The 14,984-nt window shown below is 44.9% G+C and overlaps 1 pseudogene; it reads right to left on the bottom strand.

Annotated features, from left to right (window-relative positions):
- Positions 1–7,567: 7,567 nt before the first annotated feature.
- LOC136646894 (5S ribosomal RNA) lies at positions 7,568–7,687 on the bottom strand (annotated as a pseudogene).
- Between the last annotated feature and the right edge of the window lie 7,297 nt (positions 7,688–14,984).

Below are 14,984 nucleotides of genomic sequence, written 5' to 3' on the forward strand. Positions count from 1 at the left end.
TCTCCCCACTCTGCAATGTATTAACACATTGATTTTCCCCCTACTCCATGCTGACCCCCTCCTTCCACAGATCTTCCACTGGAGACTCTCAAGGTCCTCCACACTTTGCCTGCTCTATCCCCACTCTCTGCTTTTGAAGTGCAGCATGGTGTCAGTGGTCAAAAAAACTGATGGTGTGACTTGACAATTTTAGCACCTTGCCAGTGTTGCATGAGATGAAAAAGGTTGAAGATTGCTGGCGTAGGGTATCCTAGTTCAGTGGCAGTGGTTCTGGCAGTTGCACCTACAGTGCAGTGCCTCTACTCCTGCTCTGGGTCCAATGATATACGTAAAAAGATGGTAACCACCATTGTGATCGATCCACCCAACTGCCAATGCTAAGAGAACCACAAAAGCAAAAGGCCTCCACAAACCTGGCATTCAGATTGCATGATTGTGAATCTGTGTAGAAATAATTTATAACATAAGCTTTAGACCTCTGTTTCAAATAAAACTATTAGAAAAAACACTGTTGAATCAGACCAAAGGGCAATCTAGTCCAACATCCTGCTTCACACAGGCCCTTTGGTCTGATTCGGCAGGATTTTTCTAATAGTCTTACCATTAATAGTCTTGTGGTCCACCAGCTCTTCTAACAATCTGACCATCATTTCCTAACACCCAATGTTAATGTGTGTTGCTATGTTTTCCTAACACCCAATGTTTCCTAACACCGAATGTTAATGGTCATGCCTCTTGCATTGTATATTTCTTTCTCTGTAGATGCTGTTGACATGCCAGCAATATTGGTCTTGTGTTCTTGTTATATTGCTTACATTAGTCTCCCACTGATAGTGGCTGCAGTAACCCTGGTCAATTGAAATGTACACTCTGTACTCAGTTGTTTATATCTGAGACATTTTTTTTTTCTAGGAATTACTGGACTATGAAGCATGCCTCTACATGAGAACAATGTATTATTATTAATCTCTGACCATTGTCTAGAATCAGATCAACGTTATTTGTCAATAATGACAAAATAAGGCAGCGCTATTGTCTACGATGTGGAGAACAGGAAAGAGAACAACACTTACAGAGCTGGCATAAACCACAATTTTTATTTGACACTAAAGTTCAACAGCTAGCAATGCAAGGGAAGGCACCTAGGAAATATGCTGGGGAATGAGATAAATGCCTGAGAATATAATGGGAAGGCACAGCACAAAGCAGAAGCATATATGAATACATGACCATCGCCTTTGATCACTACCTGGGAGTACCAATGAATGCTTCTCTCACAGGGCAAATGTGATGTTTAAAGATTCACTGCGTGTTTTTCTATTAGCTCTAGTCAAGGATGTAGTCGAGGGGAAGCAGAGCTCTGGCACTCTCCTACAGCAGGAGCAGTGACATCATCAACAGGAGTGTTCAGATGCTGCCTTTGAAACATTTTTCAAAGGACTTTAGCCAAGAATTTAGCCATCAGGCTCCGCAGGAGGCAAACTGAAAAATTTGCTTATGGGCATATGTCCATGTCTAGGCCATCATCTTTCTGGAGAGACAGTTTGTAACTCATATTACATTAAGGCTATATTCCTGTAAAACACAGTGAGACTTCTAACTGGCACATGGAAGTATATTTCTAGGTAGACGTATATAGGCTTGTCCTGTAAATAAAGTTTACAAACTTCCTGGGTTGGCGATTCATCTGATGCTCTGGCTGCCCTTTGGTATGGGGAGATGGCTGGAGTCGTGAATCAGATCACTCCCACACAGCCTTGGCCTTGTCATAGACCAGGCGGTTCCTTGGTTTATTGAGAAGTTGCGGGCACTGAAACAACTCCTGAATCTGACAAAACATGGGCTAAATCCCATTCTAGGGCCTATTCCAGTGGTACTCAAACTTTTCCGGCCAGTGACTCCCTTGACCACCATGGCTGTTGGCCATGACTCCCCATCATGTTCCTGAGGGCTGGAAGTGACATAATTAAACAGGAAGTGGCCAGAAATATTAACTATATTAAATATAATATGCGTATTATAATATTATATTTATTATAATATTAAATATTAAATTAACTATATTAATATAGTTATTAATAATATATATTATTAATACACAGCAATATACATGCTTTATAAACGATCAGCTGCTGATCACTGTTGGAGACAGGATGGTGGAGTAGGTAGATTTCAATTCTCACTTCGCCTTATCTCCGGGTCAATCAGAGGGCAGAGCCTTTCAACTCTGAACAGGTTCTTTCCCTGCTAAGCTTAGGCAGGCAGCTGGTTAGTTGCTATAGTTACTTTCCTGGGACCTTTCAGCCAAAGTTAACCTTTTATTCCCCTCCGTTCCCTTTTGCTGCTGCAACCCGATTCCCTCTTGCAAAGGCATTGCATTTGGCAGAGGTCTTTTTTTTCAACACCAGGATGGGATCCCCTTTCCATTTGAAGCAACAATTCCCAGGCTACAATTCAATGCAGCATTATTTAAGAATAACACCCATGGAAAGTAGTGGGTCTACTTCTGAGTAAAAAGGATTGCAAATATATGCAGCTGCATCTCTCTGCTGTGAATTGAATTGCACACTCTCAGTTATGTGTTATGGGTTGTATGTTGTATGTAGAGCTTCTGGCTTAACACACCAGATACCTTAAATGTGGATTTGATTCATGGTTCTCCTGCATGGTTGCCAACCTTTTTCACTTGCATATCCCTTGGCCATAATAAATTGTACCCTTCATATTAGCAAAATGTTTGTAATAATACAAGCCCTCATCTCCTCTCTATGAAAACCCAGACTTCATGTATTCATTACAGTGTTTTCTCTTTTTATCTGTTTGAGGAACAGAAGACTCTGCCTTTGCACTGTTTTGCACCAGAAGTGTGCTGAGAAATTCTGGGTGATTGATTGAAGCAATGAAGCAATCAAGACACACTCACATGTTTAGGGTTCATGAAGGGAGCAGGACAGGCTGGCAAGCTTCAGGGAGAGAGCACTCACACATGGGAGTTGCACTCACACACACAGCCAGCCTCCTCACCTTCTTTTATTCACCTCCCTCTCAGCCCAGTACAAAGTCCATTAGGTACACACTGTAAGTTCCACTCTAGTCTAGTACAAAGGTCAGTCGGGCAACAATGCAAGTTCCTCAAGGGATTTGGCACTTTGTGGATTCAGCCTGTTTACTCAGTCTGCTTCCGAACTCAGGCATCACCCAGACCGGAGCTCAGGCATCACCCAGACCAGAGCTCGGGCATCACCCAGTCTGCTTCCTGACTCAGCCCTCACCCAGTCTGCCTTGTGACCCGGGCGTCACCCGGAGTGTGCCCCGAGGGGGTGAGTGTGCTCACTGGCCTTTGTCACGTAAGCACAAAGGGTAAGGTCCGGGTAAGGTCTGGTATTCCGTGATTAATTCCTTCAATTGATCACTTTACATATTATGTTTCAGCTTTTTTACTGTGCTGGTTTTCAATCACTGGTTCATACATGAATTGATGACCAAAAACTAGCTGTTGGTGGGGCTTTCAAAGCCAACTAGCTACCTCCCTTCCTGCCTTGCTGGTCCTTGCAAGGCATTCTGGAGCACGACCTGCCTTTTTCTACCATTATTCCATTCTTTTTCAAGTACCCCTAAAGGTCCTGTTGAGTGTCCCTGGGAGTACATGAATACCAGGTTGGGAACCACTGATTTACTGGTATGTTGTTTACAGTGCACTTACTCTGATAGTGTTTACAAAAAGGTGGTGAAGACCAGAATTTAAAAAGAATAAAAATATATCTTATGATCTTTTACTATGTTTTTAATAAATTAGAGGCTACAGTTCTTAGGTAACAATTAGTGGTAGGTTATTTTTCAGGATCTGGCCTGGGGAAAAATCAGACAAAACTATAGTCAGACACCCCTCTAAGTTTAACACCCGACTTATCCGAGGGTCATAGAAAATTACATGATTGTTGGCTCAAAACCTGCCCTCGACTTATCTGTGGGGTCGACTTATATGCAGGTGTCTGCGGTAAGTCCCATTAGAGTCAATGGGGCTTACTCCCAGGAAAGTGTGAATAGGATTGGGCTGGCAGTCACTTCATCAATGGTTGATAAGTATTCCCTTCAAATAGCAAGATTCATCACTTTAAAAATACAGCCTTTCCTCTTCAGTCAAACAACAAGATTAATAAATCACTTTAAAAACACTACCCTTTTTCTACTCCTGGGCAAGTAAAGTGTGTGCTTGTCTCTCCCCTCCCCTTTTGCCAACTGCATGGAAGCAACTTTAAGACCCCTGGTGACTGGTAAAATAGGAAGTTTTATTTGGGGAGGAAAGCAGGAAGTTTTGGAGATCGAAAGGGGGGAGTGGAAGAGGGAGGGGTTGAAAAGAGAGATTTCACTTTGATGAGAAGCGATCCCAGGCTGGGAACTAGGAACCAACCAGACAAGGATCAGCGAGGGTTAAGGACTGCAAGCCGAGCATGCTCAGAAGAGGGCAGGGTGGCAGCAGCCATTCTTGCAGCTGAGCAACTCCCGTTTCTAATGCTTTAAAAAAAATCGCAGAGGACGGGCAGAAGATGGGCTCGTATTCTGCCCAGGAGTGTGACTGTATCGCTGCAAGAGGACATCCCGCGCCTCCCCTTTGAGTTCCTGGTGCCGCCCTAAAGAGCTGCGCCTCACAGTTTGAATAACACTGGCCTATTCCATAGTGGTGATGGCAGCAAACAAGTTATTTTTCTCTGCCACCATTGAATCTGCATGGAACTGACCAGTGGAGCTGTTGTTTGTGATCTGCTCTATTCAGCTCCTTTTGCAAGCCGGTTGAAATGTTCAACTGACCACTGCAATGAGTTTGCAAGGCAATTTGCAGATAAAATCACTTGTATTACTTTAATGAATCAGACCAAGGCCCTTCAGGTCCAGATCGTATTTCAAAAGAAACACACCCTCTCTGTTGAAATGATTACTGAGCGCTGAAGATGTGCTCATCCTTTCCCTTGAGGCCAAACAGAACAGGGACCGCTCCATGAGACTGAAGCTGTGTAACTAAAACAGAGATTCAATTTGTTAAAATGTCAACTATAATTAGCAGCTTATTGGTCCAACATTTGTAAGTGACACTTTTACACATTTAAAACATACTGGAGCAAAGCCCTGTGTTATTTCCCCAGGTTCTTGGATCTGGTGTCTCATCAGAGAGTTTTGCAGCAAGAGAGAAAACTGCAGACAGGTGTGATGCAGCATCCACAACACATCCAGGCTGATGACTGCACCACAGTCTATATGCTGCTTGATCATTAGCCAAAGCCTGCTTTCTGAGCTCCTGTCAAAGGCAGTACTGTATGTGGGTTCTGAAATAAGACAGGCAGAATGTTGTCTTCCAGTATGCTTGGCCGTGCAACAGCACCAGCTTCTGTTCCTTATAATACTGAATCCGGCAGCTGTTATCAAGGAGTGGGACTACAACTAGAGATTGGGGGGAGGGGATCTGATCTTCAACCAGATTTTTCAAGTGGGAGCTGATTCCTGACCCAAAAAATAAATCATTAGCAAATGTGGCTATTGCAAAGAAGGAATAATATGTAATGTGAAAAAGCCAGATCCACAGAAAGCCATTATAAGGATAATGCAGAGATACACGTAGGGCCCAATCTGAACTCCGCCAGTGCTGACGTAGCCATGCCAATAGAGTGCAGGCTGCATCTTTTGATGAGAGGGCAGTTTTGAAGGCCTCCTCAAGTTCTCTTACCTTGGAGTGAGCCTCCACTTCCCCACTGTGTCTCCTTGGACCTACACAAGTTATTTCATTGACATTAGTTGAAAAAGAGTAAGGAAGAAGGAGCAGGAGAGGAAACAGGGTTAGGATCCCAGCACGGGTCACTGCTGCCAGGATCCACCCCCTCTCTTCCCCATTTCATCTCCCACCCTCTCTGCCCAGAAACTCCCCTGTTCCTCTTCCTACCTACCCTAAACCCCCCACTGCCTGTCACTCTGCACCAACTTACCTGCACTCCCACAGGTAGCCAGTAGAAGCAAGTAGCCCACTGACAGCACCACCACTTGGCTCCTTAAAGGTCATTGCTGCACTGCTGTATGGCCATTTGTGACAGTAGAACAGTGTTCTGCTGTCGTAAGCCAATGTTTGGATCAAGCTGTGAGTACTGCAATTTCTGCCCCTATATAATGAATGAGGGATAACGGTACTATAGGGTACAACTGCAATTTTATCCAGCTTTGTTTGTCAGACATGCTATCAATCGATTGATCAATTGGTTTAATGTATTTCTATCCCACCTTTCCCTCACATTGTAAGCTGTGAAGGCAGCTGCGCATTGGGTCATTGGATAAAGGGAGCCCAAACAGCTGGGAGAAAGACCCTCCCATAAGACAAAGAGTTGAGCAGAATCATGAAACATGGGGGGTGGGGGTTGGTGGGAAAAGACTAACATTGCTACTGTTTGTCATGATTTTTGTTCCTTTGTGGTGGCTGGAAGGTGATCCTTCTTTTTTATCTGCAGGTTTGCTTTCTTGCTTTTGATGGATGCTGTTTCTCCTTCATTTTTCATTTTTCAATTTGTTCTGTTTATTGTGATTTGTTTTTCTTTATAATATTGGAATTTGATTGCTTCAATATATGAGCGTGAGCCACCTTGGATGACTCTGTTGGATGGGGAATGGTAGGCTAAAAATATTTTAAATATATTCAATACATGGCTAAGTACTGTTGAGTTAGAATGGTGCAGAAGGGGAGCACTTAGTACTTTAAATGCTAATAAAAATAATAAATGTAAAACTATTTTCTAATTGACAAAAAATTGTGCCTAATAGGAGGGTGTAGTAGGTTAGTGATGTCACATGCACGAACCAACAGATATCTGTGATATTTACATAAACACGCCTGCAAAACTATGAATGATTTAGGACGCAATCCTAACCAACTTTCCAACACTGGCATAGCTGTGCCAGTGGGGCATGTGCTGCATCTTGCAATTGGGGTGCAGTCACGGAGGCCTCCTCAAGGTAAGGCAAAGTTTGTTCCCTTACCTCGGCATTGTATTGTCCTTATGTCAGTGCTAGAAAGTTGGTTAGGATTGCAGCCTTACTTGCTGTGTGTAGGGAACAGGTGAGTGCATCTTCCCCTCAGTGGAGCAGATCTAATTTTCTTAGCTACTTTTTTTAAAATGTTACAGGCACCATGATTCAGCCCAAACTGGGGATAGTCAAACTTGTAAATTTCTTGACTGGGGCCCCCATGGTACCCCTGTCTGCCACTTGATGATGAATTGAACACTATCATTGCCACTGATAGTGAAGATTAAGGGGCAGGGGCAGCCCAAGGTGATTCACTGCCGGACACAAAGCCTCCCACCACTGTGTTTCATTCCCACCCACCCCCACCCCCAAAATCTGCAGGTTTGCAGATTACCTTACCTTCTCACCTCACCTTCATGTAGGCCTTTTCAACAAGCAGGAAATGCTGGATACACTGGGAGTGCCTGTACTTCCACTTTTGTTGAAAATGCCTATGCAAGGCAGGAGCAAGGTGAAGTGGTAGGGGGTTGGTTGGCAACCTTCAGTCTCGAAAGACTATGGTATAAGCCTACAGCACCCGGTATTCCCAGGCAGTCTCTCATCCAAGTACTAACCAGGCCTGACCCTGCTTAGCTTCCGAGATCAGATGAGATCGAGCATGTGCAGGGTAACAGTTGCTGTAGGGGGTTGGATTACCCATTTCCAAGCAGTTTTTTTTAAAATGCAAATAGCAGTGGTGATCCACTTCACTACAGCCTTACCTTGTATACTTCACTTGAGCAAGTCATTGCTATTATCCTGCGTGTATCCCCCCAACATCAGATCAAACTGCTCTCTCTCTCTCTCTCTCTCTCTCTCTCCTTACATCAGCCCCTCCTCTAAATTCTTGCCACATTCCACAATCCTCTCTGTACCCCAAGACGCCCACTAAGGAACATTTATGAACCATTAAGAAACATTAACATTAAGAAACTGACATTAACTAGGCATCCTGGACAATTCACTAGTTTCTGCCTAAAGCGAGTAATAGTTGGCCAGTCACCATTACAATATGGTGCTTTGTCTCTCAATGGGACTGTGAAACAAGATCCCAGCTACTTGGGCTTATGAAATAACCATTAAGCGATTTAATTTTGTTTTAAGTGTTCTGGCAAACTTTCAGTGTGACTAAGAACAGTTTATTTAAACTTCTACATATCATTTCATTCTGATGCTATATATTATCTTATTTCCATGGTTACCATGTAGAGGACTGCCATGACACATCTAGCAGATTTTAATGAAGAGGTAGCTGCATTTCATTAGTGAGTATAAAGACCTTCCCTGTGTGATGCAGCTCATTACTCTATAAAGTGCACTGAGAACCCTCCCACAATAAAAATCCTGCATCGGCTTGTCTTTATGAACATTTCACAAAGCCATTTGGTTTTACTGCAATGGGGCCTGAGTAGGATTCTCAGTGGAAGGTTCCTCAATGGAAGAGCATGTGCTTGACATACAGAAGGGCACAGTGGAAATCCTGGCATCCAGATAGGTCTGGGAAAGACTGCTGCCAGTGAGTGTAGACAGTTCTGGCCCAGATGGACCACTGGTCTGATGCTGTTGAACAGGGACATCAAACTTGTTTCATACAGAGGGCCAAAGTTAGCTTTCATGGTGCCTGCCAAGGGTTGGAAGTGACACCATTCCACAGATGATGGCCAGAAATAAGCACTTTAGTTTCACACAGAAGCTCTTTTGCTGCAAATGACAGAAGAGAAAATGTGCAAATCTTGTTCATATTTTCAAGATATGAGAGAGCCTAGTTATTAAGCCAGAAGTTTATAATGGGGGTCATTATAATTATTAAGCCAAAAGATTATAATTTCTTCCGGGGGCCACATTCAGTCCATGGGCCTGTAATGGAAATGCACAAGATCCCTTAAGGATCTGGATGTTGTGTCAACAGTGATCCCTTGTTCTGGCAGACAAGCATAGTGTCAACACCAGGGCCTTAGATTGCAGTGAGTGTGCTGCACAGCTGCAGCCACTTGAAGGCAAAGAGGCCATCAGAGTTAAAAGCAGCACCTTTTATGGTGGAATGCGGAGAATCAGTGGGATACCGCAATCCCGGGCTATAAACTCTACAGGAGGGACAGGCAGGGGCGTGTTGGAGGTGGGGTGGCCCTTTATGTTAAGGAAGGGATAGAATCCAGCAAAGTAGAGATTGAAGGTGGGTCCGACTCCACCGTAGAATCTCTGTGGGTTAAATTACCAGGCTTGAGCAGCGATGTAATACTGGGGGTGTGCTATCGTCCTCCAGACCAGAAATCTGATGGGGACCTTGAAATGAGGAAACAGATCAGGGAGGTGACAAGGAAGGACAGGGTTGTAATCATGGGGGACTTCAATTATCCTCATATTGACTGGGTCAATTTGTGTTCTGGTCACGATAAGGAAACCGGATTTCTTGACGTGCTAAATGACTGTGGCTTAGATCAGCTAGTCACGGAGCCCACCAGAGGACAGGTGACTCTGGATTTAATTTTGTGCGGTATGCAGGACCTGGTTAGAGATGTAAACGTTACTGAGCCATTGGGGAACAGTGATCATGCTGCGATCCGTTTTGACGTGCACGTTGGGGGAAGAATACCGGGCAAATCTCTAACAAAAACCCTTGACTTCCGACGGGCGGACTTCCCTCAAATGAGGAGGCTGGTTAGGAGGAGGTTGAAAGGGAGGGTAAAAAGAGTCCAATCTCTCCAGAGTGCATGGAGGCTGCTTAAAACAACAGTAATAGAGGCCCAGCAGAGGTGTATACCGCAAAGAAAGAAGGGTTCCACTAAATCCAGGAGAGTGCCCGCATGGCTAACCAGCCAAGTTAGAGAGGCTGTGAAGGGCAAGAAAGCTTCCTTCCGTAAATGGAAGTCTTGCCCTAATGAAGAGAATAAAAAGGAACATAAACTGTGGCAAAAGAAATGTAAGAAGGTGATAGGGGAGGCCAAGCGAGACTATGAGGAACGCATGGCCAGCAACATTAAGGGGAATAATAAAAGCTTCTTCAAATATGTTAGAAGCAGGAAACCCGCCAGAGAAGCGGTTGGCCCTCTGGATGGTGAGGGAGGGAAAGGGGAGATAAAAGGAGACTTAGAGATGGCAGAGAAATTAAATGAGTTCTTTGCATCTGTCTTCACGGCAGAAGACCTCGGGCAGATACCGCTGCCCGAACGGCCCCTCCTAACCGAGGAGTTAAGTCAGATAGAGGTTAAAAGAGAAGATGTTTCAGACCTCATTGATAAATTAAAGATCAATAAGTCACCGGGCCCTGATGGCATACACCCAAGGGTTATTAAGGAATTGAAGAATGAAGTTGCTGATCTCTTGACTAAGGTATGCAACTTGTCCCTCAAAACGGCCACGGTACCAGAAGATTGGAGGATAGCAAATGTCACGCCTATTTTTAAAAAGGGAAAGAGGGGGGACCCGGGAAACTATAGGCCGGTCAGCCTAACATCTATACCGGGTAAGATGGTGGAATGCCTCATCAAAGATAGGATCTCAAAAAACATAGACGAACAGGCCTTGCTGAGGGAGAGTCAGCATGGCTTCTGTAAGGGTAAGTCTTGCCTCACAAACCTTATAGAATTCTTTGAAAAGGTCAACAGGCATGTGGATGCGGGAGAACCCGTGGACATTATATATCTGGACTTTCAGAAGGCGTTTGACACGGTCCCTCACCAAAGGCTACTGAAAAAACTCCACAGTCAGGGAATTAGAGGACAGGTCCTCTCGTGGATTGAGAACTGGTTGGAGGCCAGGAAGCAGAGAGTGGGTGTCAATGGGCAATTTTCACAATGGAGAGAGGTGAAAAGCGGTGTGCCCCAAGGATCTGTCCTGGGACCGGTGCTTTTCAACCTCTTCATAAATGACCTGGAGACAGGGTTGAGCAGTGAAGTGGCTAAGTTTGCAGATGACACCAAACTTTTCCGAGTGGTAAAGACCAGAAGTGATTGTGAGGAGCTCCAGAAGGATCTCTCCAGACTGGCAGAATGGGCAGCAAAATGGCAGATGCGCTTCAATGTCGGTAAGTGTAAAGTCATGCACATTGGGGCAAAAAATCAAAACTTTAGATATAGGCTGATGGGTTCTGAGCTGTCTGTGACAGATCAGGAGAGAGATCTTGGGGTGGTGGTGGACAGGTCGATGAAAGTGTCGACCCAATGTGCGGCAGCAGTGAAGAAGGCCAATTCTATGCTTGGGATCATTAGGAAGGGTATTGAGAACAAAACGGTTAGTATTATAATGCCGTTGTACAAATCTATGGTAAGGCCACACCTGGAGTATTGTGTCCAGTTCTGGTCGCCGCATCTCAAAAAAGACATAGTGGAAATGGAAAAGGTGCAAAAGAGAGCGACTAAGATGATTACGGGGCTGGGGCACCTTCCTTATGAGGAAAGGCTACGGCGTTTGGGCCTCTTCAGCCTAGAAAAGAGACGCTTGAGGGGGGACATGATTGAGACATACAAAATTATGCAGGGGATGGACAGAGTGGATAGGGAGATGCTCTTTACACTCTCACATAATACCAGAACCAGGGGACATCCACTAAAATTGAGTGTTGGGCGGGTTAGGACAGACAAAAGAAAATATTTCTTTACTCAGCGTGTGGTCGGTCTGTGGAACTCCTTGCCACAGGATGTGGTGCTGGCGTCTAGCCTAGACGCCTTTAAAAGGGGATTGGACGAGTTTCTGGAGGAAAAATCCATTATGGGGTACAAGCCATGATGTGTATGCGCAACCTCCTGATTTTAGGAATGGGTTAATTCAGAATGCCAGATGTAGGGGAGAGCACCAGGATGAGGTCTCTTGTTATCTGGTGTGCTCCCTGGGGCATTTGGTGGGCCGCTGTGAGATACAGGAAGCTGGACTAGATGGGCCTATGGCCTGATCCAGTGGGGCTGTTCTTATGTTCTTATGTTCTTACCTGATGAAGGGAAAGTCTTGGTGGGTAGTAGGAGGAGGAAAGCTTTGAGGGAGGGATGGAAGAAAGAAACTGAACTGATGGATTAATGGACTGAGGAACTAGTGGCTGATGGACTACTGGAACTGCTGATGTACTAACTGACTAAAGGACAGATGGGTGAATGAACTTTGGAGACTGCTGGAACAGAGACTGCTGGAGACACTGGAGAATGGTGTGTGGCTGCAATGCCCAAGGCCTGCAGAGGACTAAGGTGTTGCTGTGGTGGCTGGAGAAGCTGCTGGCAGGAGAGAGGAGGAAGGAGGACCTCTGCAGGTTGAACAGGTGAGCTACCCTGGTGGTGGGGTCTAGCAGTGTAGACCTGGGGCCGTTGTTAGGGAACACAGAGGAGCAAATTAGCTTAAAGGGGGCATAGGTTCTCTAAGCAAAGTTTGGATCAGGAATTTGGCAAAACAGTCTTATGTTTGACGCACCTGCTATAGAAAGTATGTGCGGTCTGTGACTGTAATAAATGCTTGATTTGCTGTACAAGGTAGCTTTCTCTGTTCCTCTAACTATAAACTTCAGGAGCATGTGATTTCCCATTTATATGAGTTTCATGGCTTTTGATCAATTTCTAAATACCTTTAAAGCATCATTTCTCAACCAGTGGTACTCATACCACTGGTGGTGCTTGAGGTGGTGTTCAGTGGTACCTGCAAGGTCCCCAGACTCCTATCGCTTAGCAGCCAGACCAGCAACACAATGTGACAAACAGTGGTAGGAGTCTAGGCTTGGTGGGCAGAGCTCCAGGGCGTGTTTCTTATGTGCTGAAAAAGCCCTCTCATCCACCCTTAGCCTCTTACTGATTTTTGTTGCATCACATCACATCTGGCCTCCCAATCAGGATGTAACTGGCAATGACATCATCACTGGCAATGACATTGAAAGTGGTACTTTCAATAGGTCGACCATGCAATGTGGTACAGTGGGGGACAAACATTGATAAATGTTCCTTTAAAGCCATTAAAGGCTTATGAGCAGTATGCCTAAAGGACCATAACTTTCCATAGGAAACTACTCAACCATTAAGGAAGCTCTCCTGCATGTCCCAACATCAGCTGAGGTGAAATCTGCAGGAATGTAGGAGAGTAGTTGCGAACCTACTATTGTATTCTGTGGGGCAAATGCCCCGGGTGTGAGGCTGTAGAACCCCACAGAAGCCTCTCTGAGGCTTCCAATGGGGTTGGAAACTGTACTTCTAGTTTTCCAGAAACACAGTTTATAGTGTTGGGCTTCCCTGACGCATCCTTGGGTTGCGCGAGGATTCGTGAGCCTCAGGTGGGGGGGGGGGGCGAACTTACACACGGGGGGGATGGAGACAGCCCATGGTGGGGCGCCATCATGGCCCTCTTCCCCTGGGCGCAGGGCTGGGGAAGTCTGCTACTGTAGGCGAGGGCTTTCTCTATGGCTCTGCCAAGGCTGTGAAACTCTCTGTCCAGGGAGAGTCATCTGGACCCCTCCTTAATGAGATGTACTTTTCATTCCAGAAGCCATTTGGCCTGGTGCTGGTCATATGATGGATTTATTATGGTGGCTCTTGCAAATTTAACAACATGATGCTAAGCTCTATGAACTCTATAAGTGCCAAGTTGTGTTCAGCCTTCCAACCTGCTTCCTGTTAGAATTTGCAAACAGCACAGAAAGACACAGGAGGGGGTACAATAAGAGACCAGATAAGTCATTTGCATGATGGGGCGATTTGTGAACTGTGGATAAGTGAAACTGTACATACAGAAGCCGTGGATACAGGGAAACGCATGCACTGATTTATAACTTATACTTTCCCTTTTGATCCAAATAATCGGGGGAGGGTTTTACAATAACAATAAAAAATAAGCCAGGAGCCCCTTAGTTCCCTGGGTGATGCCCAAGGCCTGGAGAAATCAGTGAAGGTAACTTGCAGTGGGAGCCGAGTTCTTCTTCAGGCAAGAAGAGGGAGGCAAAATCCCTTTAGCTACCCCATTCTCCAGGCAGTGGTGGGGGTCAGGCTCTTACCTTGGTGTTCATCCTGGCAGACACAGGCTCCTGGGGGACCTCAATGCTCAGACCAGTGGCAGAGGCCAGAAGAGTCCTCCATTCATTTCTCCAACTCCAGTGCAAATGACAGTTGGAGTAGAGATCTCTTCCAGCAGGGATAAGGAGGTGAGCCCCTAAACACACTTACTCAAAAGGAAGTTCTACAGATATTAGTAGAGCATATTTCTAATGTCTAACAAAATTATTCTTTGTATTTTTTTTAAGTGACTGAACTACATGTCCTGAAAATGCAGGATCTAAATGGAGAGTCAGTCACAAAAGATTTTTCTGTTGTTTCTCACACAGCTATTACCAAAGCTCCTGACAACACCTTCACACTGGTTCTCACACCTCTGAGCATTTTACTAGTTGGAAGGTTTTCACACAGTATTTGTTACAAGATTCACAATTCAGCACAATTCAGCTGTTCTCCTTTGAACCCATCTCTGGAAGGCTAGAATTCACAAAACTATCAGTGAGTTCTAGGGATCCATGACAGAGAATTCAAAACGTTCTTACTAAATTGCAGTTCTCACACTTCTGAGAACAGCTTTCTGTGTTAGTGTACAAACTCCTGCCTGCTTCCAGAGAACTGGGAAAGTACGTGAAAGTCCCATTTTCCTCCTACATAAGCTTTCTTCCATTCATCATTGGAGGCCTTGCTGAGCATCCTGGTGCCTTTGGGGGCCCATTTGGCTAGGACTCTTGGTGATAGCACCCGGATTGTGGAACTTTTCCCTGGGAGGTCCCTACAGATCCCTAGTTCATGGCATTTTGGTGGGTAGCAAAGAAAAATTTGTTCTGCCAAGGATCCAGTTAGAAATGGTTTCAGCCCTTCATTGCTATATGGCTTTTAACAAGTTGTGGTGTTTATTTTTTATTTTTTTATTTTTGCAGAAGTGTGGATTTCACTTTAATATATTTTTAATGTGGGGTGACCTGCCTTGAGGGCCCATTATAAATG

The sequence above is a fragment of the Tiliqua scincoides genome, chromosome 3 (assembly GCF_035046505.1).
Source record: "Tiliqua scincoides isolate rTilSci1 chromosome 3, rTilSci1.hap2, whole genome shotgun sequence".
NCBI lineage: Eukaryota > Metazoa > Chordata > Lepidosauria > Squamata > Scincidae > Tiliqua > Tiliqua scincoides.